This window comes from Hemitrygon akajei, chromosome 4 (assembly GCF_048418815.1).
Source record: "Hemitrygon akajei chromosome 4, sHemAka1.3, whole genome shotgun sequence".
In the NCBI taxonomy this organism is placed as follows: Eukaryota; Metazoa; Chordata; class Chondrichthyes; order Myliobatiformes; family Dasyatidae; genus Hemitrygon; species Hemitrygon akajei.
Window position 1 is genome coordinate 6,041,711 of NC_133127.1, and position 26,571 is coordinate 6,068,281.

The 26,571-nt window shown below is 46.2% G+C and overlaps 3 protein-coding genes across 6 annotated transcripts in view; 2 read left to right on the plus strand and 1 right to left on the minus strand.

Moving 5' to 3' along the window:
* LOC140726082 (up-regulator of cell proliferation-like) overlaps positions 1 to 12,320 on the minus strand; it is a 32,164-nt gene extending 19,844 nt beyond the window's left edge. The window contains exons 1-2 of one of the 4 annotated variants that reach the window (XM_073042020.1): positions 12,250 to 12,320; positions 103 to 205 (exon numbers count right to left, since the gene is read on the minus strand). The gene's annotated coding sequence lies outside the window, so the exon portion shown is untranslated. Of the gene's footprint in view, positions 1 to 102; positions 206 to 10,996; positions 11,332 to 12,249 lie in introns of those variants that run through there. The other 3 variants (XM_073042019.1, XM_073042021.1, XM_073042022.1) reach the window with 3 other exon arrangements.
* LOC140726087 (up-regulator of cell proliferation-like) overlaps positions 1 to 26,571 on the plus strand; it is a 620,561-nt gene that overhangs the window by 199,317 nt on the left and 394,673 nt on the right. The gene's annotated exons all lie outside the window — the stretch shown is intronic.
* LOC140726081 (interferon-induced very large GTPase 1-like) overlaps positions 1 to 26,571 on the plus strand; it is a 92,093-nt gene that overhangs the window by 6,663 nt on the left and 58,859 nt on the right. The window lies entirely within an intron of this gene.

A 26,571-nucleotide genomic window follows, 5' to 3' on the forward strand; every position in this document is an offset into this window, starting at 1 on the left:
ATGCTGTGCAGATTCGGGGAATTAAGAAGGCAGCAGAGGTGAGTGAGGAGGATCTGGGGGAGAGCAGTGGGACAGACCATTGCATATTTAGAACCCACCTACCTTGTTGAGACCATTGGAAGAGCTGGAGGTGATGTCACCATTCAGGAAGTGATGTGTGTCAATGGAAACAGCTGATTGGTGAGCAGCAAGGGTGGGTTGTTCACTGAAATGAAGACAAAGGCAGGGATGTTACATTGTAACAGGCAGTGTTTATCGATGAAGAATCTTGCTGGTGTGATCAATACACTCAATGAATGTGAGATGCATGTTCTCTGTCCAGGAGGAAGAGAGGGCCCAGTGCAAGGGTGTCCATGGCAGGAGAACTCTGTCCAGTGGAATGTTCCTGCTGCAAAAGGTGGAAACCAGGGGAAAGTAGCAACAGGAACGTTTGTGTGACCACAGCTGGGGAGGAAAAAGACAGACACAGCTGTCGTGACAGGGGACTCGGCTGTAAGGGGTGTAGAGGGGCTTTCCACTGGGTGTAGGCAAGCCTCTGAAATGGTATAACACACAATCTGCTGTAGCAACTCAACAGGTCAAGCAGCATCTGTGAGGGAAAGGAATTGTCAGTGTCAAAACCCAAAACGTCGACAATTGATCCCCACCCTCTCCCCCCAACACAGATACTTTAGTGAAACTTTTTGCTGGAGGGGTAGGACTAGCAGCTCAATATTCTGGGGTTCTGTTGTTTTAGACAAGATAGAGTGATATTAAAGTGGGAGGGATGGCATTACTAGTCAGAGAAAATCAGACAGTGTTAGTCAGGCAGTGCTCTGACCAGACAGACTGGAGTGCTCATCTACTGAGTCTATCTGTCTGGAACTGAGGAATAAGAAAGGATGAGCACATTCCAGGGATTATATTTATAGACCTCCCTTTTGTCAGCAGGATTTGGGGGATAAATCTGTAGACAGATAGCGAACTTTTGCAAGAAAAACAAGGTTGTGTTAGGTGATTTTAACTTCACACATATTGACTGAGACTCTTATACTGTAAAAGGATTGAATGGCATAGAGATTGTCAGATTTGTTCAGGAAAGTTTCCTTAATCAATATGTAGAGTTCTGAGCTAGAGAGTGTGTGACCCAGCACCGACCCCTGCGGCACCCCACTCACCACTCACTGCCAACCGGAGAAACACCCATTTATACCAACTCTCTGCCTTCTATCGGTTAATCAGTCCACTATCCATGCCAATACACTTCCTCCGACTCCATGCATCCGTATCTTATTTATAAGTCTCTTGTGCAGCACCTCATCGAACGCCTTCTGGAAATCCAAGTATACGACATCCACCTGTTCCCCTCTATCCACTGCACTCATTATGTCCTCAAAGAACTCCAGTAAGTTTGTCAAACAGGACCTGCCCTTTCTGAATCCATGCTGCGTCTGTCTAATGGAACCACTCCTTTCTAAATGTTTCGCTATTTCTTCCTTAATGACAGCTTCAAGCATTCAATACACTCAATGAATGTGAGATGCATGTTCTCTGTCCAGGAGGAAGAGAGGGCCCAGTGCAAGGGTGTCTATGACAGGAGAACTCTGTCCAGTGGAATGTTCCTGCTGGAAAGGGTGGAAACCAGAGGAAAGTAGCAACAGGAACGTTTGTGTGACCACAGCTGGGGAGGAAAAAGACAGACACAGCTGTCGTGACAGGGGACTCGGCTGTAAGGGGTGTAGACACGATGTAAACAAGCCTCTCAAATGGGATAACAAACAATCTGCTGTAGGAACTCAGCAGGTCAAGCAGCATCTGTGAGGGAAAGGAATTGTCAGTGTCAAAACCAAAACGTCGACAATTGATCTCCACCCTGTCCCCCCCACACAGATACAGCCTGACTTGTTCAGATCCTCCAGCAGTTTGTTGTCTCTCCACATTCCAGTATCTGCAGTCTCTCCTGTCTCTATAAAGCTGTTGTCTCCCTGGTGCCAGGGGCAGGGACGTTTCCGATGTCTGCAGGATGTCCTGAACAGGGAGGGTGAACAGCCAGTGGTGGTGGGACTTTATACAACCCTGAGATTCGTCTCCTTACAGGTAGCGAGAGAACAAACACCCAAAGAGTCCATCAAAACAAAAGAAGAATGTCAAAGACCGAATATGCAGGGGCAAAAAGCAATCAAAAGTAAGCAGATAGCATTCAGAAATTAAGTTGCTGAAGGTGAGTCCACAGAAGCCCGTTAGTTGCAGGCCACAGCCTCAGGTCAGTGTGAAGATGAGTAAACCTCACGGAACAGAGAGCTGAACCGGCCCCCACCCCCCACCCCCACATCACACAGTGCCAGAGGGCAACTTCTCCCAGTCTGTCTGCATAATATTTTAAATTATTCTTCTTCCCACGCCTTTTCATTCTTTTTTAAAGGTAGCTGGGGTCTTGTCGGAGTCTGTGATCTACAGATGCACTCAGACTGAGCTCTGACCACCGACCAATCGAACATCAGAAGTTTGCGAGGAGGGGATTTCACTCGGGTCCACTGTCCAAGTAGAGATAGCCAGATCTGTGGCAGATCACCACAGCAAAACTGAGCCCTGACCAGCGAGCAATCGGCATTTGGGATTGATCAGCAAGAGCAAATTAAAGGAAGGCGGGGCAAGCGGAGCGGCCATCATTGGAGTGGACAGAGTTAGAGTGGGGATCCTGAGGCTTCAGACAGGGAAAGCAAAGAAAAGAAAGATCCAGAAAAGTTGCTTTTACCCTTTCCTTCGTTATATCTGCTCAGTGAGGACAGCAAAGATAACTGGCAGGAGAGCTGAATGCTCCTCTTACAGGATGTGGGAGGGCGGGGAGATCTCCAGTGTCCCTGACAACTACAACTGCGAGAAGTACTTCCAGCTGCAGCTTCTAACACTCTGTGTTAAGGAGTTGGAGCTGGAACTGGATGAACTCCGGATTATTCAGGAGGCTGAAGGGGTGATAGAGAGGACATATAGAGAGGCAGTTACACTCATGGTGTAGGACATCCATGATAGCTTTCTTGAGCATCTTGTTAGTATACCTACAAGGGAAAATACTCTCTTAGAATTAGTCCTGTGCAATGAGACAGAGAAGATTAATGATCTTGTAGTCAGTGATCCTCTTAGAAAGAGTGATCATAGTATGATTGAATTTCACATTCAGATGGAGGATGAAATAGTTAGATCTAAAACTAGTGTATTCTGCTTGAACAAGGGAGACTACAACAAGTTGAGAGAGGAGTTGGCTAATGTGGATTGGGAGCACAGGCTATTTGGTAGGACAGTTGAGGAACGGTGGAATATTTTCAAAGAGATTTTTCACAGTGCTCAACAAAAGTATATTCCAGTCAAAAGAAAGGACAGTAAGTGTATGGAGAGCCAGCCTTGGATAACTAAGGAAATAAAAGATGGTATCAAATTAAAAGCTCATGTGTACAAAGTTGCAAAGAGCAGTGGGAGACTGGAGGATTGGGAAAACTTTAAAAAGCAACAGGGAACAACTAAACAAGAAGTAAGTAAAGGGAAGATAGAGTATGAAAGTAAATTAGCACAAAATATAAAAACAGATAGCAAAAGGTTTTATAAATATATAAAGCGGAAGAGGGTGGCTGAAGTCAATGTAGGTCCCCTGGAAAACGATAAGGGGAAATTGATATTGGGTGATAAGGAAATGGCTGAGGCATTGAACAACTATTTTGTGTTGGTCTTCATGGTGGAGGATACGTCTAATATGCCAAAGTGTGATGTTATGGACGAAATGGGAGGTGAAGACCTCGAAAAATCACCGTCACTAAAGAGATAGTGATGAGCAAACTAGAGGGCCTGAAGATAGATGTCCCCTGGTCCTGATGGGATGCGTCCCAGGGTGTTGACGGAATGGTGGAGGTTATAGTAGATGCGTTGGTAATCATTTATCAAAACTCTCTAGGCTCTGGGAAGGTCCCGGCAGATTGGAAGACAGCAAATGTCACGCCACTTTTTAAAAAAGGATGTAGGCAAAAGATGGGCAACTATAGGCCAGATAGCTTAACAACTGTGGTCGGGAAAATGCTTGAAGCTGTCATTAAGGAAGAAATAGTGAAACATTTAGAAAGGAGTGGTTCCATTAGACAAATGCAGCATGGATTCAGAAAGGGCAGGTCCTGTTTGACAAACTTACTGGAGTTCTTTGAGGACATAATGAGTGCAGTGGATAGAGGGGAACAGGTGGATGTCGTATACTTGGACTTTCAGAAGGCTTTTGATAAGGTGCCGCACAGGAGACTTACAAATAAGATATGGATGCATGGAGTTGGAGGAAGTGTATTGGCATGGATAGTGGATTGGTTAACCAATGGAAGGCAGAGAGTTGCTATAAATGGGTGTTTCTCCAGTTGGCAGTCAGTGGTGAGTGGGGTGCCGCAGGGGTTGGTGCTGGGCCCGCAGCTGTTTAACATTTACATTGATGATTTGGAAGAGGGGATTGAGTGTGGCGTAGCAAAATTTGCTGATGACACAAAACTGAGTGGAAAAGCAAATTGTACAGAGGATGTGGAGAGACTGCAGAGTAATATAGATAGGTTAAGTGAGTGGGCCAAGGTCTGGCAGATGGAATACAACATTGGTAAATGTGAGGTCATCCACTTTGGAAGGAATAACAGAAGAGCAGATTATTATTTAAATGGTGAAAGATTGCAGCATGCTGTTGTGCAGAGGGACTTGGGAGTGCTTGTTCATGAAATCACAAAAAGTTGGCTTGCAGGTACAACAGGTTATTAAGAAGACAAATGGAATGTTGGCCTTCATTGCTAGAGGGATTGAATTCAAGAGCAGGGAGGTCATGCTGCAACTATACAGGGTACTGGTGAGGCCGCACCTGGAGTACTGTGTGCAGTTCTGGTCTCCATACTTGAGGAAGGATATACTGGCTTTGGAGGCAGTGCAGAGGAGGTTCACCAGGTTGATTCCAGGGATGAAGGGGTTAACCTATGAGGAGCGATTGACTCACCTGGGACTATACTCTCTGGAGATCAGAGGAATGAGAGGGGATCTTATAGAAACATACAAAATTTTGAAAGGGATAGATAAGATAGAAGTAGGAAAGTTGTTTCCATTGGTAGGTGAGACTAGAACTAGGGGACATTGTCTCAAGATTCAGGGGAGAAGATTTAGGACAGCAATGAGGAGAAACTGTTTTTTCCAGAAAGTGATGAATCTGTGGAATTCTCTGTCCAGGGAAGCAGTTGAGGCTTCTTCACTAAATATATTTAAGAAACAGTTAGGTAGGTTTTTACATAGTAGGGGAATTAAGAGTTATGGGGAAAAGGCAGGTAGATGGAGCTGAGTTTACGGACAGATCAGCCACAATCTTATTGAATGGTGGGGCAGGCTCGATGGGCCAGATGGCCAACTCCTGCTCCTATTTCTTATGTTCTTATGACATGGGAAAATGGGTGACAGTCAGGAAGGGGAAAGGGGTTAATGAGCCAGTGCAGAATACCCCTGTGGCAATTCCCCTCAACAGGTATATCACTTTGGATACTGTCAGGAGGGGGGGGTGGGGAATGACCTAACAGAGGAGATTCAGAGTGTCTCTGGCACTGAGTCTGCATCTGTGACTCAGAAGGGAAGAGGGGAGAAGAGGCACACTGTGGTGATAGGGGACTCATTAGTTAGGGGAACAGAAAGGAGGTTCTGTGGTTGGGAGTGAGATTCCCAGATGCTATGTTACCTCCCGGGTGCCAGGGTCTGGGTTATCTGGGATCGGATCTTCAGCAGTCTGAAGTGGGAGGGTGAACAGCCAGAAGTCGTGATCCTCGTAGGTACCAATGACATGGGCAGGACAAGTGACGAGGTTCTGCATAGGGAGTTCAGGGAGTTGGGTGCAAAGTTAAAGAGCAGGACATGTAGATTTGTGATGTCAGGATTGCTACCTGTGCCACATGCCAATGAGGCCGGAGGTAGGAAGATTACACAGTTTAACATGTTGCTAAGGAGTTGGTGTAGGAGGGAGGGCACAAGCTGTTTGGAACATTGGGGTTTCTTCCAAGGAAGGTGGGACCCACACAGAAGGGACAGTTTGCACCTGAAATAGAGTGGGACTAATATCCCAGTGGGAAGGTTTATTAATGCTGCACGGTGGGGTTTAAACTAGAGTTACAGGGGATGGGAATCCGAGTGCCAGAACAGTTAGTGGAGAGGTTGAGGAGACAGATGTTGGTAAGACGTCAGACACAGTCAGGAATCAAAAGGTTGAGCATGGTCCTGAGCTGCTGATATTTCAATGCAAGAAGCATCGTAGGAAAGGTGGATGAACTTAGCGTATGGATCATCACCTTGTAGCCGTTAGTAAGACTGGGTGGCAGGAGGGGCAGGACTGGCAGCTCAATATTCTGGGGTTCTGTTGTTTAGACGTGACAGAACAGGAGGAATTACAAGAGGAGGGGTGGCATCACTAGTCAGGGAAAATGTCACAGCACTGCTCCATCAGGACAGACTGGAGAACTTGTCTAGTGAGGTGTTAGGGGTGGAACTGAGAAATAAGAAAGCTATGAGCACATTAATCAGACTATATTACAGACTCCCAACAGTCCTAGAGATTTAGAGGAACAAATTTGAAGAGAGATCACAGACTGTTGCATGAAACACAAGTAGAAGGTGATTTTAACTTTCCACATGTTGTTTGTGAATCCAATACTGTGAAAGGACTGGATGGGATAGAATTTGTCAAATGTGTTCAGGAAAGTTTAGTTCATACAAGTCCCAACGATGGATCATGCGATACTGGATCTGCTGTGAGGGAATGAGACAGGGCAGGTGACAGAAGTCTGTGTAGTGTAACACTTTGCATCCAGTGTCCACAATGCCATGAGTTTCAAGGATAGGTCTGGTCTGTACATTGAGATTCTAAATTGGAGAAAGGCCAATTTTGATGGTATCAGAGAGGATCTGGCAAGTGTGGATTGGGACAGGCTGTTTTCCGGCAAAGGTGTACTTGCAAAGCGGGAGGCCACTTTCAAGAGTTTTCAAGAGATATTGAGACCCTGGTTGAGAAAAAGAGGAGGTGCCCAGCAGGTATAGGCAGGTCGAACTAATGAGGTGCTTCTGGAGCACAACAAATGTGAGAGAATGCTGAAGTAAGAAATCAGGAAACTAAAGAAGGCATGAGGTTGCTCTAGCAGACAAAGTGAAGGAGAATCGTAGGAAATTCTGCAGATACATTAAGTGCAAAAGGATTGCAAGGGACAAAATTGGTCTTCTGGAAGATCAGAATGGTGATCCAGACGTGGAGCCAGAAGAGATAGGGGAGAATTTAAATGGAATTTTGGCACCTGTGTTTACTCAGGAGAAGGACACAGAGTCTATAGAAGTGAAACAAAGCAGCGTCGAGTTCGTGGACCCGATACAGATTACCGAGCAGGAGGGGTTTGCTAACTTGAGGCAAATTGGGGTGGATAAATCCCCAGGGACTGACAAGGTGTTCCCTTGGAACTGCAGGAGGCAAGTGCAGACATTGCAGGGGCCCTAGCAGAGATATTTAAATCATCCTTAGCGACAGGAGAGGCACCAGAGGACTGGAGGATAGGCATTGTTGTTGTACCGTTTCAAAAAGGATCTAAACAGAAACCAGGAAATGAAAGTCCAGTGAGTCTGACATCAGTTGTGGGAAAGTTATTGGAAGGTATTCTAAGGGACTGGATATACAAGTATTTGGATAGACATGGAAAGATTAGGGACAGTCAGCATGGCTTTGTGTGTGGTAGGTCATGTCTAACCAATCTTATAGAGTTTTTCGAGGAAGTTACCAGGAAAGTGGGTGAAGACAAGACAGTGGATGTTATCTACATGGACTTTATTAAGGCCTTGGACAATGTTCCGCATATGAGGCTGGTCAGAAAGGTTCAATTGCTCGGCATTTAGGATAAGGTAGTAAATTGGATTGGACATTGGCTTTGTGGGAGAAGCCAGAAAGTGGTAGTAGATGGTTGTCTCTCTGACTGGAGGCCTGTGTATATCTATATCAATATCTATATCAATCAGCTGGATGATAAGGTGGTTAACTGGATCAGCAACTTTGCAGGTGACACCACGATTGAGGATGTAGTGGACAGCGAAAAGCCTATCATGGTTAGCAGAGGGGTCTGAATCAACTGGAAAAATGACAGATGGAATTTAGTGCAAACAACAGTGAGTGTAACCAACCAGGATAGGTCCTGGGGAGAAAGGGATCAGCCATGATTGAATGGCGAAACAGTCTCGATGGGCCAAATGGCCGAACTCTGCTCCTACACCTTATGGTCTTGTAGTCTTGGGTGTCGGGGAGCAGGAGTGAGTGCCATTGCTATTTCAAAGGTAAAAGTCATCTGGACCAGCGTTCTGAGAGAGGTTGCTGAAGAGATAACGGATGCATTGGTCATGACCTTTCGAGAATCACTGGATTCTGGCATGGCCCCGGAGGACTGGAAATTTGCAAATGTCACTCCACTCTTTGAGAAGGGAGGAAGGCAAAAAAAGGGAAATTATAGACCAGTTAGCCTAACCTCAGTGGTTGGGAAAGTGTTGGAGTCTATTATTAAGGACGAAGTTTCGGGGGTACTTGTACACTCATGATAAAATGAGTCAAAGTCACCGTGGTTTCTGTGAAGGGAAATTTTGCTGGACTCTTGTTGAAATTTTGTTAGAGTTCTTCAAGGAAGTAACCAGCAGGGTGGACAAAGGAGAGGCAGTGGATGTCATTTACTTGGATTTTCAGAAAGCGTTTGATAAGGTGCCATACATGAGACTGGTTAACAAGATGAAATCCTATGGTGTTACAGGAAAGATACTGGCATGGATAGAAGAATGGCTGACAGGCAGGAGGCAGTGAGTAGGAATAAAGGGGGCTTTCTGGTTAGCTTATATTGACTAGTGGTGTTCCTCAGTGGTCAGTATTGGGACTGCTGCTTTTCACATTGTTTGTCAATGAATTACATAATGGAATTGATGGCTTTTTGGCAAAGTTTGCAAATAATATGTAGATAGGTGGAGGGTAGGGAGTGCTGAGGAAGCAATGCAATTGCAGCAGGACTTTGACAAATTGGAAGAAAGGGTAAAAAGTGTCAGATGGAATACAGTGTTGGGAAATGTATGATAATGCATTTTGGAAAAAGGAACAATAGTGCAGACTATTATCTGAATGGGGAGAAAATTCAAACATCAGAGGTTCAGAGGGACTTAAGGGTCCTCGTGCAAGACTCCAAGAAGGTTAATTCACAGGTTGAGTTTGTGGTAAAAAAAGGCAAATGTAAAGTAGGCATTTATTTCAAGAGGAATAGAATATAAAACCAAGGAGACGATGCTAAGCTTTTCTAAGACACTAGTCAGGCCGCACGGAGTACTGTCAACAGTTTTGGGCTCCATATCTCAGAAAGGATGTGTTGTCATTGGAGAGAGTCCAGAGGAGGTTCCCGAGGATGATTCTGGGAGTGAAGGGGTTAACGTTTGAGCAGTGTTTGGCAGCTTTGGGCCTGTACTCACTGGAATTTAGATCTCATTGAAACGTACTGAATGTTGAAAGGACTAGATAAGGTGGATGAGGAGAGGATGTTTCCTCTGCTGGGGGTATCTAGGACTAGAAGGTACAGCCTCAAAACTGAGGGGCAACCTTTTAGAACAGAGGTAAGGAGGATTTTCTTTTGCCAGACAGTGGTGAATCTGTGGTTTGCTCTGCCACAGACTGTGGTGGAAGCTCAGTCCAAAGTATATTTAACGCAGAAGTTGATAGTTTCCTGATCCGTCAGGGCATCAAAGGAGATGGTAGAGGCAGGTATATGGGGTTGAATGGGATCCAGGATCAGCCATGATGAAATAGTGGAGTGGACTCGATGGGCTGAATGGCCTCATTCTGCTCCCGTGTGTTATGGCCTTACACTGTGATCTGTAGGGCACTGAGGAGTGTGGTAGAACTAAGGGATCTGGGAATACAGGTCCATCATCACAGGTAGATAGGGTTGTTAATAAAGATTTAGGCACATTAACCGTCATAAATCAATGTACCGAGTACAGGAGATGGGATGTTATGCTGGTGAGGCCTGATTTGGAGTGTTGTCTGCAGATTCGGTCACCGACCTGCAGGAAAGATGTAAACAAGGTTGAAGGAATGCAGAGAAAATTTACAAGGATGTTTCTGGGTCTGGAGGACTGGAGTTATAGGGAAAGATTCAATAGGTTTGGACTTTATTCTTTAGAACGTAGAAGATTGAGAGGAGATTTGATAGAGGTATACAAAATTCTGAATGGTATTGATATGGTTGGCTTTTTCCACTGAGGTTGAGTGGAACTACAATAAGAGCTCATGGCTAAAGTGTGAAAGGCAAGATGTTTAAGGGGAAACTTCACTCAGAGTGTGGAATGAGCTGCCAACACAAGTGGTCCATGCGAGCTCAATTTCAACATTGAAGAGAAGTTTAAATAGGTTATTGGATAGTAGGGTTATGGAGGGTGATGGTCCTGGTGCAGGTCGATGGGAGTAGGCTGTTCAAATAGTTTGAGCATGGACTAGATGGGCCGAAGGGTCTGTTTCTGTGCTGTAATTCTCTATGCCTCGGACTCTAACTGCGGTTCTTCACTGTGCTGAGTTCCCATCTTGGAGCTTGTTGATTGGTTGGATTTCGATATCTCCAGGAGTGACCTCGGGACAGATGCCTTTAGGGTGTGGCTGCCGGAGGACTATGAACTCGGCAGTCTCTCTCTCTCTCTCTCTCTCTCTCTCACTCTCTCTCTCTCTCTCTCCATCTCCCTCTCCCCCTCCCTCTCCCCTCCTCCTCTCTCTGTCTGTCTGTCTCTCCCTCTCCCTCTCGCTCCCCCCTCCCTCTCCCCCTCCCCCTCTCCCTCTCCCCCCGTCTGTCTGTCCGTCTCTCTCCCTCCCCCTCTCCCTCCCCCCCCGTCTGTCTGTCCGTCTCTCTCCCTCTCCCTCTCCCTTCCCTCCCGTCTGTCTGTCCGTCTCTCTCCCTCTCCCCCCTCCCCCTCCCGTTTCCAATTTTACCTCAGATTTCCAGTGTCTGCAGTTTCCTGTCGATGCTGCTGTTAGCCGAAGGTTCGTGGTGTGGGACACACAGGCTGTCACTGGAGAAATGAAGTCAGCTTTCTTCAGTCTGGAGAAATAATATTTAGTCGGAGGGTGAACAGAATTCCAGAGACAACAGTGAATCGTCTAAACCAAACTGTAAAACAGCAAAAGGCAGAGTGAGCGTACCCAGGCTTATAGAGAGATTCAAAGCTTTCACTTTCAATCTCACTCAGACCGCATCCTTTGCTTTTCAAAGAAATCACGTGAGTCTGTACAGTCAAACAGACCTTCAGCTCAATATTTTCGTGCTGACTGGTAACCATCTGTCCGTACTGATCCCAATTAACAGTTCAAATCCTCAAAATGTCTCTGTCTCCCCACCTCTCTCTCCTCTTCCAGTTTACCCACCTCTCTCTCTCCACTCCCGACCCACTCACTTCTCTCTCCCCACTCCCCCATGCACCTCTCTCTCCCCACTCACCTCTCTCTCTCCTCTCCCCACTCATTCACCTCTCTCTCCCCACTCCCCACCCACCTCTCTCCTCTTGACACCCATTCACACCTCTCTCCACTCCACACCTACCCACCTCTTTGCTCCCCACCCACTCATCTTTCTCTCCCCACTCCCCACCCACTCTCTCTTCCCACTCAACATCCACCCACTCACCCTCCTCTCTCTGTCCTCTCCCCGTCCACCCACCTCTTCTCCACTCCCCACCCACTCACCTGTCTCCCCCTCCACTTCCCATCTATTTACCTCTCTCCCCACTCCCCATGCACTTCTCTCCCAACACACCCACCTTTCTCCCTCCTCTCGCCACCCGTCTACCTCTCTCACCACTCCCTACCCACCTCTCTCTCTCCCCCACTCCCCATCCACCCCCTCGCTTTCCTCACTTTCCATCCATTCACCTCTCTCTCCCTACTCCTCACCCACACAATGAATCCCGGTGGACATTTCTCTCCCCATCTCCACTCTACACCCCCTAACTCACCCATCCCTCTCGACCAGCCTCGGCCCCACTCCCATTACACCCCACACCCCAGCCCTCTCTGACCATCTCTTTCTTCCTCACTCCTTATCCCCGTCTCCCCACGTCTGTTCCCTGATTCAATCCTCTCCATCTCCAGCACTGACTGAGAGTCACTGACTTGAGTCACTATCTTTGTTTCTCTCTCTGCAGATGCTGCCCGACCTGGTGAGTCTGAGCAGCTGTTTCCAATTTTACCTCAGATTCCCGTGTCTGCAGTTTCCTGTCGATGCTGCTGTTAGCTGAAGGTTCGTGGTGTGGGACACACACAATGTGCCCATAATGGGTCCAGCCATATCTACAGCTTTGTGTGGACCTTTCCATTCAAAGGCTTTGGTGTTCCCCTACCAAACCATAATTCAACCAGTCAATATACTCTCCACCACAAATCAATGGAAGTGTGTCAAAGTTTTATATGACAGCCTGAAACTTCACAAACCTCCAAGAGAGTATTGAGAGGGAGCACGAGAAGAGAGCTAGCTTTTCAATCAGGTCCACTCTCAAGATTAACAAGGCAGAACTTCATGGCAGTTTCTCAGAGCTGGACTGCAACTAATCACTGAGCGGGATTCATGAGAGAGGGTGAATAAATATAATTCAAGCACAAGCGGAGCGGCCATTGTAGTGAGTGGGTCAGTGTTCAGAGTGGCTTTGGCTCATCGGGCTTGGGCAAGGTCAGGCTTGTGTAAGATCAGCAGCTGTTAAGTTTCTCTTTTTCTTCTTAATTGTTCATTCCTCATCTGTTAGGGCACAGTAGTGCAGAGAGAATGGCTCCAGGGACAGTGTTTTGTTCTGTGTGTGAGATAGGGGAGACCTCCATTCTCCCAGATAACCACACCTGCACCAGGTGCTCCTCAGAAAATGTGTTGAGGAACTGGAGCTGCAGTTCGATGACCTTCAGCTCAAACAGGAGAATGAGGAGGTGATAGGCAGGAGTTACAGGGAGGCAGTGACCCCCAGGTTACAGGAAGCAGATATCTGGGTGACTGTCAGGAGGAGGAGGGAAAATACACATTGTATTGAATGGAGAGGCAGGTAGGCAGAGGGGGTGGTTTGGCTCCGTTGGGAAAAAAAATACAAATCATTAGAAAGAGGTGACATAGGATCAGAAAGTGTTGAATCGTTGTGGGTAGAGTTAAGGAACTGACAGGGTAAAAAGACTCTGAGAGGAGTTATATGCAGACCCTCAAACAGTAGTAAAAATATTGTTTACAAATTATGACTTGAAGTACACAATGCATGCCAAAAGGACAATGTTATGATAGTCTTGTGGGATTTCAATGTGCAGGTAGATTGGGAAAATCAGGCTGGTGCAGGATCCCAAAAGGGGGAATTTCTAGAGTACGTATGAGACGGCTTTTAAGCCAGCTCATGGTTGAGCCCACCGGGGGGATCAACTATTCTGGATTGGCTGTTGTGCAATGAACCAGAATTGATTAGAAAGCTTAAGGCAAAGGAACCCTCAGGAGCCAGTGGTCACAATGTGACAGAATTCACCTTGCAATTCGAGAAGGAGAAGCTAATGGCAGACGTATCAGTATTACTTTGGAGTAAAGGAAATTACAGAGGCATGAGAGAGGAGCTGGCCAAAATTGACTGGAAAAGAACACTGGCAGGGAGGAAGGCAGAGCAGACATTGCTGGAATTTTTCGGAGCAATTTGGAAGGTTCAGGATTCCTTCCCAAAGGAGAAGAAGAATTCTAAAGGCAGGATGACATAACTGCAGCTGACAAGAGAAGACAAAGCCAAAAATCAGTGGTAAGTTAGAGGATTGGGAAACTTTTAAAAAGCAACAGAATAAAACTAAAAATAGTCATAAAGAAGGAAAACATGGAATATGAAGGCAAGCTAGCCAATAATATTAAAGAGGATACCAAAAGTTTCTTCAGATACATAAAGTGTAACAGATAGGTAAGAGTAGATATCGGATTGGTGGAAAATGATGCTGGAGAGAGAGGGGACAAGAAATGGTGAATGAACTGAAGAAGTATTTTGCATCAGTCTTCACTGTGGAAGACACTAGCAGTATGCTGGAAGTTCCAGTGGGTCGGGGGGCAGAAATGTGTGATGGTGCCATGATTAGGGAGAAAGTTCTTGGGAAACAGAAAAGTCTAGAGGTAAATAAGTCACCGGGACCAGAAGGTATACATCACAGGGTTCTGAAAGAGGTGACTGAAGAGGTTGTGGAAAAATTGTTAGGGATCTTCTAAGAATCAATTGGTTCTGGCATGCTTCCAGAGGAATGGAAAATTGCAAATGTCACTCTATTCTTCAAGAAGGGAGCGAGGCAGGAAAAAATGAAATTATAGGTCAGTTAGTCTGACCTCAGTGATTGTGAAGACATTGCAGTCATTTGTCAAGGATGTGCTTTTGGGGTACTTGAAGGCACATGTTGGAATTCTTTGCCACACATGGCTGTGGAGGCCAAGTCATTTAGTACATTTAAAGTGGAGATTGATAAGTTCTTAATTAGTCAAGGCATCAACGGTTACGGGAAGAAGGCAGGAGAATGGGCTTGACAGGGTTAATAAATTAGCCATGATGGAATGGTTTATCAGTCTCGATAGGCTGAATGGCCTAATTGTGCTGGTCTGTCTGAAGGTCTTGTGGTGTTAACACACACCGGTCCTTGTTGAGGGATCAGCATTGGAAAGGGTGAGCAGTCTCCAGTTCCTGGTTGTCAACGTCTCAGAGGATTTATCCCTGACCTGACATATTGATGCAATTATGAGGAAAGGATGTTAGTGACTATATTTCATTAGGAGTTTGGGGAGAATTGTTTTGTCTCCAAAGACTCAGATTTCTGAATGGTCCATGAACGCTATATCACTATCTTGCTCTCTGAACATAGTCAACTAATTCACAATTAGCTCAACAGGAGGAATTTGCTCCTGAATCATTCAGTGTGGGTCTTTCCTGCACCTCCTCCTTGATGGAAAGAATGAGATGCATACAGGGCTAGTCGAGAAGACAAGGTTTTGAGAGATCCAAGGGTGGTAAGTCAACTAATTCATAACTGGCTCGATGGGAAGAAGCAGAGGGTGAGAGTTGAAGCCAGAGGAACGTGTTTCTTGGACAGGAGACCTGTGATGAGTGGTATGCCACAAGGATTAATGCTGGGACCTTTGTTGTTCATTATTTGTAGAAATGATTTTACCATAAGACTCTGAGATGTAAGAGCAGAAACACAAGAAACGCGTGTACAGTCCAAGCCCCTGAGCAATGTGCAAAGTGATGGTACGGCTCCTGGCAATCCAGTCTGTCATTCCACTGGTTGAACACTGGAGGGCAGCACTGCTGGACGAGGCTGGCCCCTAACCCAACAAGAATGCCACACGACACTGTCTCCAGCGTCGTCTCACCTGGACTGCAACAGCAGGCAAGCCCGCTTGAGGCCTAGTCCTTGCTACAACCATTGTTCTTGGAATCTAGTATAGTCTCATGATCATACACATCACATTTTAAAAAGCAAAGAGCACCTTTGGTCAGCCTCCTAGAAGAAAATAGGACCGGCTCAGATGGGAATCTTGTTCGGGATGGACGAGTTGGTCCAGAGGCTCTATAACACTATGATGCTGTGCAGATTTGGGGAATTAAGAAGGCAGCAGAGGTGAGTGAGGAGGACCTGGGGGAGAGCAGTGGGACAGACCATTGCATATTTAGAGCCCACCTACCTTGTCAAGACCATTGGACGAGCTGGAGGTGATGTCACCATTCAGGAAGTGATGTGTGTCAGTGGAAACAACTGATTGGTGAGCAGCAAGGGTGGGTTGTTCACTGAAATAAAGACAAAGGCAGGGATGTTACATTGTAACAGGCAGTGTTTATCGATGAAGAATCTTGCCGGTGTGATCAATACACTCAATGAATGTGAGATGCATGTTCTCTGTCCAGGAGGAAGAGACGGCCCAGTGCAAGGGTGTCCATGGCAGGAGAACTCCGTCCAGTGGAATGTTCCTGCTGGAAAGGGTGGAAAACAGGGGAAAGTAGCAACAGGAACGTTTTGTGTGACCACAGCTGGGGAGGCAAAAGACAGACACAGCTGTCGTGACAGGGGACTCGGCTGTAAGGGGTGTAGAGGGGCTTTCCACTGGGTGTAGACAAGCCTCTGAAATGGTATAACACACAATCTGCTGTAGCAACTCAGCAGGTCAAGCAGTATCTGTGAGGGAAAGGAATTGTCAGTGTCAAAACCCAAAACATAGACAATCGATCCCCACCCTCTCTCCCCAACACAGATACATTAGTGAAACTTTTTGTTGGAGGGGTAGGATTGGCAGCTCAATATTCTGGGGTTCTGTTGTTTTAGACAAGGTAGAGTGATGTTAAAGTGGGAGGGATGGCATTACTAATCAGAGAAAATCAGACAGTGTTAGTCAGGCAGTGCTCTGACCAGACAGACTGGAGTGCTCGTCTACTGAGTCTATCTGTCTGGAACTGAGGAATAAGAAATGATGAGCACATTCCAGGGATTATATTTATAGACCTCTCTATTGTCAGCAGGATTTGGGGGATAAATCTGTAGACAGATAGCGGACTTTTGCAAGAAAAACAAGGTTGTGTTAGGTGATTTTAACTTCACATATATTGACTGAGACTTCTATACTGTAAAAGGATTGAATGGCATAGAGATTGTCAGATTTGTTCAGGAAAGTTTCCTTAATCAATATGTAGAGTTCTGAGCTCGAGAGTGTGTGACCCTGGACTTCCTATGAAGGAAAAGGAACACGTACAAATTCAAATTTAATTGTCATTCAACCATACATGAAAACCCATGAATGCAGCCAAACGAAGCAGCTTTTCACCAGCGCCTCGGTGTAAAACACCTCGTCACACTCAATAAAATACAGTCACACAAAAAAATATTGTCCAAGTTCCTGAGTCCATGAATGTGGCAGCAGTCTGCACTCAAACTCAATAGAGCTTGTCTTCTACCGAGTGAACACCAGGGGGCAGCATGGACTCCAGCTTGGACATCACCGCCTCCACACCGCCACATCAACTCTGACACCTCCGCCTCCGAATGAACGCATCAACTCCTACGCCTCTCCGCTGGGTGGTTGTAAACAGGCAACACTGCGGCTTGAGGCCCAGTCCTTGCTACAACCGAGGCCACGCAGCTCCCCCATGCAGGTCATAGAAGTGAGTGTTCGGGGTCACTTTGGATCTGGTGCTCATAATTCCATTAGTTTCAAGTTCAGTATGGAGAATTGCGTAATGTTGTGTACTTGGGTTTTCAGACGGCTTTTGACAAGATACAACACAAGGCTGCTTAACAAGCTACGAGTCATGGTGTTACAGGAAAGATTCTAGCATGGATGAAGCAGTGGCTGATTGGCAGGAACCAAGAGAGGGAATCAAGGGAGCCTTTTCTGATTGGCTACTGGAGACTAGTGGTGTTTCACAAGGGTCTGTGATGGGATCAATTCTTTTTATGTTATATTCTATGATTTGGGTGATGGGATTGATGCCTTTGTTACAAGGGTTGCAGATGATATGACGATAGGTGGAAGGGCAGGTTGTTGTAAGGAGGTAGAGAGGTGACAGAAGGACTTAGATTAGGAGAATGGGCAAAGAAATGGCAGATGGAATACAGTGTTGGGAAGTGTAGAGTCATGCTCTTTGGTAGGAGTGGAAAGGGTTGACTATTATCTAAATGGAGAAAATACTAAAAAAAAGAACTAGTGCGTAAAGGGACTTGCGAGCCCATGTGCAGGATTCCCTGAAGGTTAATTTTCAGATTGAGTCTGTGGTGAGGAAGGCAAATACGATGTTGGCATTCATTTCAAGAGGACTAGAATATAAAAGCAAGGATATAATGTGAGACTTAATGAAGCATTGATGAGGGCTCACTTGGAGTATGGTGAGCAATTTAACATAGAAACATAGAAACAGAAAATCTACAGCACATTACAGGCCCTTCGGCCCACAATGTTGTGCTGTCCATGTAACATACTCTAGAAACTGCCTGGAATTTCCCTACCGCATAGCCCTCTATTTTTCTAAGCTCCATGTACCTATCTAAGAGTCTCTTAAAAGACCCTAATGCCTCTACCACCATCACTAACAGTGCATTCCTCACACCCACCACTCTTTGTGTGAAAAACTTACCCCTGACATCCCCCCGTACCTACTTCCAAGCACCTTAAAAATATGCCCCCTCATGTTAGCCATTTAAACCCTGGGAAAAAGCCTCTGACTAGCCACACGATCAATGCCTCTAATCATCTTATACACCTCTATCAGGTCACCACTCATCCTCCGTTGCTCCAAGGAGAAAAGGCCGAGTTCACTCAACCTATTCTCATAAGGCCTGCTCCCCAATCCAGGCAACATCCTTGTAAATCTCCTCTGCACCCTTTCTATGGCTTCCACATCCTCCCTGTAGTGAGGCGACCAGAACTGAACACACTACTCCAAGTGGGGTCTAACTAAGGTCTTATATAGCTGTAACATTACCTCACAGCTCTTGAACTCAATCCATGGTTGATGAGGGCCAACAAACCTTATACATTCTTAACAACACTGTCAACCTGCACAGCAGCTTTGAGTGTCTTTTGGACATGGACCCCAAGATCTCGATGTTTATCCACACTGACAAGAGTCTTACGATTAATATTATATTCTGTCTTCAAATTTGACATACCGAAATGAACCACTTCACATTTACCTGTGTTGAACTTCATCAATCACTTCTGAGCCCAGTTCTGCATCCTATCGTTGTCCTACTGTAATCTCCATCAGTCCTCCACACTATCCACAACACCTCCAACCTTTGTGTCATCAGCAAATTTACTAACCCATCCCTCCACTTCCTCATCTAGGTCATTTATAAAAATCACAAAGGGGAGGGGTCCCAGAACAGTTCCCCAAGGCACACCACTGGTCACCGACCTCCATACAGAATACGAAATATCCACAACCATCTTTTGCCTTCTATGGAGAAGCCAATTCTGAATACACAAAGCAAGGTCTCCTTGGATCCCATGCCTCCTTAATTTCTGAATGAGCCTGGCAAAGGAAACCTCATCAAGTGCTTTACTGAAATCCATATACACTGTATCCACTGCTCTACCATCATCAATGTGTTTTGTTACATCCTCAAAGAATTCAATCGGGCTCATAAGGCACGACCTGTCCATGTCAAATCCATGCTGACTATCCCTAATTAGATTATGTCTCTCCAAATGATCATATATTCTGCCTCTCAGGATCTTCTCCAAGAACCTGCTCACCACTGGAGAAAGACTCACTGGTCTATAATTTCCTGAGTTATCTCTACTCCCTTTCTTGATCAAGGGAGCATGGTTTGCAACCTTCCAATTGTCTGGTACTTCTCTCATCCCTATTGATGATGCAAAGATCATCGCCAGAGGCTCAGCAATCTCTTCCCTCACTTCCTACAGTAGCCTGGGGTATATCTCATCCAGTCCTGGTGACATATCTAACTTAATGCTTTTCAAAAGCTCCAGCACATCCTCTTTCTTAATGTCTATACACTCAAGCATTTCAGTCCACTGTAAGTCATCCCCACAATTGCCAAGGTCCTTTTCAGTGGTGAATATTGAAGCAAAGTATTCATTAAGTACCTCTGCTACCTCCTCCCACTCCATGCACATGTTTCCACTATCACTCCTGATTGGTCCTATTCTCCCATGGCTCATCCTCTTGCTCTCACATACCAGAATGCCTTGGGGTTTTCGTTAATCCTGCTCGCCAAAGCCTTCTCTTGACCCCTTCAAGCTCTCCTTATTTCATTCTTAATCTCCTTCCTGGATACCTTGTAATTTTCTGGAACTCTAACAGTACCTTGTTTCTTGAATCTTTTGTAACCTTTTCTTTTCTTCTTAACTAGATTTTCTACATCCTTTCTACACCATGGTCCTTTTACCCTACTGTCCTTTCCCTGCCTCAATGGAACATACCTATGTAGAACTCCATGCAAATGTTCCCCGAACATTTTCCATATTTTTGCTGTGCATTTCCCTGAGAACATCTGCTCCCTATATATTTTCCCAGGTTTCTGCCTAATATCATCATATATCCCCCCACCTCAATTAAATGTTTTCCCAAATTGTCTGCTCCTATCCCTCTCCAGTTCTATGGTAAAGGAGATAGAGTTATGATCCCTACCTCCAAAATGTTCTCCCACTGAGAGACCTGATACCTGACCAGGTTCATTTCCCAATACCAGATCAAGTACAGCCTCTCCTCTCGTTGGCTTATCTACATATTGTGTCAGGAAACTCACTGAACAAACTCCACCCCCTCTAAGGAGATGCCAGTCAATATTAGGAAAGTTAAAGTCACCCATCACAACAACCCTATTATTATTGCACCATTCCAGAATCTGCCTCATTCTACTGCTCGATGTCCCTGTTACTATCGGGGGGGGGGGGGCTATAATAAAAACACCCAATATCCTTTGTTCTTCACTTGCTAAGCAGCTTCCTGTGCCGCACCTTGTCAAAGACCCTCTGAAAATCCAAGTACACCACGCCTACTGCATCTCCTTTGACTACCCTGCTTGTAATTTCCTCAAAGAATTGCAGTAGGTTTGTCAGGTGGGATTTTCCTTTCAGGAAACCATGCTGGCTTTGGCCTGTCTTGTCATGTGCTTCCAGGTACGTCGTAACGTCATCCCTAACAATCGATTCCAACAACTTCCCAACCACTGGTGTCAGGGTAACAGGTCGATAGTTTCTTTTCTTCTCCCACCCACTCTTCTTAACTAGCAGAGTAACATTAGCAATTTTCCAGTCATCAGGTACATCAATTCTTGAAAGATCGTCATTAACACCTCCGTAATCTCTCCAGCTGCTTCCTTCAGAAACTGAGGGTGCATATCATCAGGTCCAGGAGATTTATCCACCCTCAGACCATTATGCTTCCTGAACACCTTTTCAGTCGTGATTTTCACTGCACAAACTTCACTTCCTTGATACCCATAAATGTCCAGTATGTTGCAGATGTCTTCCACTGTGAAGATTGATGCAAAATACGTATTCAGTTCCTCTGCCATCTCTGCATCTCTCATTACAATATCTCCAGCATCATTTAGTATTGGTCCTATATCTACCCTCGACTCTCTTTTAACCTTTATATACTTAAAAAAGCTTTTAGTATCTTCTTTGATATTAGTCATAGAAACATAGAAAACTTACAGCACAATACAGGCCCTTCGGCCCACAAGATTGTGCTGAACATGTGCCAAACATGTCCATACCTTAGAAATTACTAGGCTTACCTATAGCCCTCTATTTTTCTAAGCATGTACCTATCCAAAAGTCTCTTAAAAGACCCTATTGTATCTGCCTCCACCACCGTCGCCGGCAGCCCATTCCACACACTCACCACTCTCCGAGTGAAAAACTTACCCCTGACATCTCCTCTGTACCTACTCCCCAGCACCTTAAACCTGCGTCCTCTTGTGGCAACCATTTCAGCCCTGGGAAAAGCCTCTGACTATCCACATGTTCAACACTTCTCAGGTCACCTCTCATCCTCCGTCGCTCCAAGGAGAAAAGGCGGAGTTCACTCAACCTATCCTCAGAAGACATGCTCCCCAATCCAGGCAACATCCTTGTAAATCTCCTCTGCACCCTTTTTATGGTTTCCACATCCTTCCTATAGTGAGGTGACCAGAACTGAGCACAGTACTCCAAGTGGGGTCTGACCAGGGTTCTATATAGCTGCAACATTACCTCTCGGCTCCTAAACTCAATCCCACGATTGATGAAAGCTAATACACCATACGCCTTCTTAACCACAGAGTCAACCTGTGCAGCTGCTTTGAGTGTCCTATGGACTCGGACCCCAAGATCCCTCTGACCCTCCACACTGCCAAGAGTCTTACCATTAATACTATATTCTGCTATCATATTTGACCTACCAAAATAAACCACTTCACACTTCTCTGGGTTGAACTCCATCTGCCACTTCTCAGCCCAGCTTTGCATCCTAACAATGTCCCGCTGTAACCTCTGACAGCCCTCCACACTATCCACAACACGTTCAACCTTAGCGTCATCAGCAAACTTACTAACCCATCCCTCCACTTCCTCATCCAGGTCATTTATAAAAATCACGAAGAGTAAGGGTTCCAGAACAGATCCCTGAGACACACCACTGGTCACTGACCTCCATGCAGAATATGACCCGTCTACAACCACTCTTTGCCTTCTGTGGGCAAGCCAGTTCTGGATCTAAAAGCAATGTCCCCTTGGATCCCATGCCTCCTTACTTTCTCAATGTCTTGCATGGGGTACATTATCAAATGCCTTGCTGAAATCCATAGCAGTAGCTACATCTACTGCTCTTCCTTCATCAAAATGTTTAGTCACATCCTCAAAAAATTCAATCTGGATTGTAAGGCACGACCTGCCCTTGCAAAGCCATGCTGACTATTCCTAATCAGATCAACTCCCTAAATTCTCTTTGCAGGACCTCCACCTTCTTCCTATCCACGTCATTGGTCCCTACATGGACCATGACATCCGGCTGCTCACCCTCCGTCCTGAGAATACCGAGAACTCGATCCGAGATATTGTGGACCCTGGCACCAGGGAGGCAACAGACCATCCGGGATTCTCGATCTCTTTCACAGAACCTCCTATCTGTCCCCCTAACTATCGAATCCCCTATCAATACTGCTCTCCTCTTTTCCCTCCTTCCCTTCTGAGCTGAGGGTCCAGTCTTGGTGCCAGAGATGCGACCACTACAACTTGTCCCTGGTAGGTCGTCCCCACCAACAGTATCCAAAACGGTATACTTATTGTTGATGGGAACGGGCACAGGGGTGCTCTGCTCATTCTGTCTATTCCCCTTCCCTCTCCTGACAGTCACCCAGCTACCTGTCTCCTGACTCCTAGGGATGTCTATCTCCCTGAAACTCCTGTCTATTTCTGCCTCTGCCTCCCGAATGATCCGAAGTTCATCCAGCTCCAGCTCCAGTTCCCTAACCCGGTTTGTCAGGAGCTGCAGCTGGATGCACCTTTTGCAGGTGTAGTCATCAGGGACAGCTGTGCTCACCCTGACTTCCCACATACTGCAAACGGAGCACTCAACTGCCCTAACTGCTGCCTCCATTACCTACTCCTAAGCTAAATTAATTAATTAAAGGAACTTACCCGGCCTTACCTCACTTGGAGCAAGCTCGTCCTCAGCCTCTGCTCGCCGGAGCCTCTCGAACTAAAGCCTCAAAGCTCCAAGCCTACCCTGAGCCAGTCACACCACTGGCCACTCCTCTTCAGTTATCCCTCCTTTTATTTGTCCCTGCCGATTATCTCACTCCTCCTCTTCCTGCTGCAATGGTTTCCCGGTCACACCGTCCCGAGTACCCGCTGCACGCTCCTTTTTAAAGCACGCTCACCTCGCTGCTTCCCAGCACTCAGCGCTCTCACCAGCCCTTTGCTCCTCCTCTTCCTGCAATGGTTTCCCAATCACACTGTTGATCACAGAGGAATTCGCCAGCTTCCTCTCATAATTCATCTTTTCCTTCTGAATGACCTTCTTAGTTTCCTTCTGCAAGTTTTTAAAAGCTTCCCAATCCTCTATCTTCCCACTGGCTCTGGCTGCCTTGTATGTCCTCTCTTTTGTTTTTACTTTGGCTCCGACTTCATTTGTCACCCACAGTAGTGTCTTTCTTCCCTTTGAAAATTTCTTCTTATTTGGAATATATCTGTCTTGCACTTCCCTCATTTTTCACAGAAACTCCAGCCATTGCTGCTCTGCTATCCTTCCTGCAAATGTCCCTTTCCAGTCAACTTTGGCCAGTTCCCCTCTCATGCCAAGGTAATTTCCTTTATTCCACTAAAGTACTGATGCATTAGATTTTATTTTTTCCCTCTCAAATTTCAAAGTGAACTCGATCATATTCTGATCACTGTTCCCTAAGGGTTAACCTTAAGCTCTCTTATCACCTCTGGATCATTGTACAACACCCTGTCCAGCACAGCTGATCCCCTAGTGGGCTCAACAACAATCTTTTCTAAAAATCCATCCCTTAGACATTCCACAAATTCTCTCTCTTGAGGTCCAGTACTGACCTGGTTTTCCCAATCCATGTTAAAATCCCCAAGGATTATCATGACATTACCCTTCTGACATGCCTTTTCTATCTCCTGCTTGTGGTGAACTACATATACCTGTCTGGACTGCTCCTGTGGCTCCTCCCACAGATCCCTGTATAAGGCGATTGAGGCCTGAGCCCGGCCTCATTCTCCAGGATGTAGTGTTGTTCATTCTTCCAGTCAATAAAAGCCGATATCTCGTTTCTTACATCTCAGAGTGAGTTATTGATGGTGCATCACTGCTGTAATTTGTAATCCACACTCTGGCTGCTATTTGGAGGCCTGTATACAACTGCCATTAGGGTCCTTTTACCCTTGCCATTTCTTAACGCAACCCATAGAGACTCTACACCTGCTCTCACCCCATCCTCCCACCACCCCACTAGGAATAGGGTTCCCCTTGTCCTCACCTACCACCCCACCAGCCTCTGTAACTTCTGCCACCTCCAACAGGATCCCACCACTAAGCACATCTTTCCCTCCCCCCTTTTCTGCTTTCTGCAGGGATCGCTCCCTACATAACTCCCTTGTCCATTCGTCCCCCCCATCCCTTCCCACCGATCTCCCTCCTGGCACTTATCCTTGTAAGTAGACCAAATGCTACACCTGCCCTTACACTTCCTCCCTCGCCACCATTCAGGGTCCCAGACAGTCCTTCCAGGTGAGGCGACACTTCACCTGTGAGTCGGCTGGTGTGGTATACTGCGTCCAGTGCTCCCGATGCAGCCTTCTATATATTGGTGAGACCTGACGCAGACTGGGAGACCGTTTCGTTGAACACCAACGCTCTGTCCGCCAGAGAAAGCAGGATCTCCCAGTGGCCACACATTTTAATTCCACATCCCATTCCCATTCTGATACGTCTACCCACGGCCTCCTCTACTGTCAAGATGAAGCCACACTCAGGTTGGAGGAACAACACCTTATATTCCATCTGGGTAGCCTCCAACCTGATGGCATGAACATTGACTTCTCTAACTTCCGTTAATGCCCCTCCTCCCCTTCTTACCCCATCCCTTATTTGTTTGTTTGTTTGTTTATTTATTTCCCATTTTTTCTCCCTCTGTCCCTCTCTTGATCACTCCTTGCCCATCCTCTGGTGCTCCCCTCCCCCTTTCTTTCTCCTGAGGCCTCCCGTCCCATGATCCTTTCCCTTATCCAGCTCTGTATCACTTTCGCCAATCACCTTTCCAGCTCTTAGCTTCATCCCTCCGCCTCCTGTCTTCTCCTATCATTTCGGATCTCCCCCTCCTCCTCTCACTTTCAAATCTCTTACTATCTTTTCTTTCAGTTAGTCCTGACGAAGGGTCTCGGCCCGAAACGTCGACTGTACTTTTTCCTATAGATGCTCCCTGGCCTGCTGCATTCACCAGCATTTTTTGTGTGTGAGACTTTACACCTTCTAATCCTATGGCATCTCTTTCTAATGATTTAATATTATTTCTTATACACAGAGCCATGGCACCCCCTCTGCCAACTAATCTATCTTTCAAATATACCGTATATCCTTGGATGTTCAGCTCCCAGTGGCAGCCAAGTTTCAGCGATGGCCACAAAGTCATACATGCAAATCTGTAGCTGAATTTCACGATCGTCCATTTTATTTCTTATACTGTGTACATTCAAATACGACACTCTCAGTCCAGTATTTGTTGCTTTCTGTTTTAACTGCACCACGACTCTATTGCCCTGTAACTCATGCCACTGGCTGTGATTAAGCCTCATCTCCTGCCTGTCATTTCTATCATCTCTGTTGCACACTGTCTTTGATTTATTTCTGTTTTCCAGTTCCTCAGCCCTATCACTCCAGTTCCTGTACCCCTGCCAAATTAGTTTAAACCCTCCCTAACAGCTCTATTAAATGTGTCCGCTAGGATATTGGACCCCTTTGGGTTCAGGTGTAACCCTTCTTTTTTGTACAGGTTGTACCTCCCCCAGAAGAAGCCCCAATGATCCCGGAATCTGAAGCCCTGCCCCTACACCAGTCTCTCAGCCACACATTAATATGTCTGATCGTGCTGTTCTTGTGCTCGTTAGCACGTGACACAGGCAGCAATCCTGAGATTACAACCCTGGAGGTCCTGCTTTTTTCTACCGAAGTCACTGGTATCAGCGTGTACCAAGACTTCTGCCTAGTCACCCTCTCCCCTCAGAATACACTGCACCAGATCCGAGACATCCCATACCCTGGCACCTGTGAGGCAACAGACCGTGCGGGAATCTCTATCAGATGTTCTTTAGGAAACACCTAACTCCGGCACACTCAGCAGCCATTCCTGCCCCTGAGTCATCCAAGTCTCTCTGATGGCCACAACATCATAATTCCATGTATATGAGTTCATCCACCTTGCTCAAGATGCTCATCTGGCTGAGTGCTTCTTTGCTCTATCATCTGCCTACCTTTCCTGAAAATTTCCCTACAATCTGTCTTTCCTCTGGGGATAGGGAG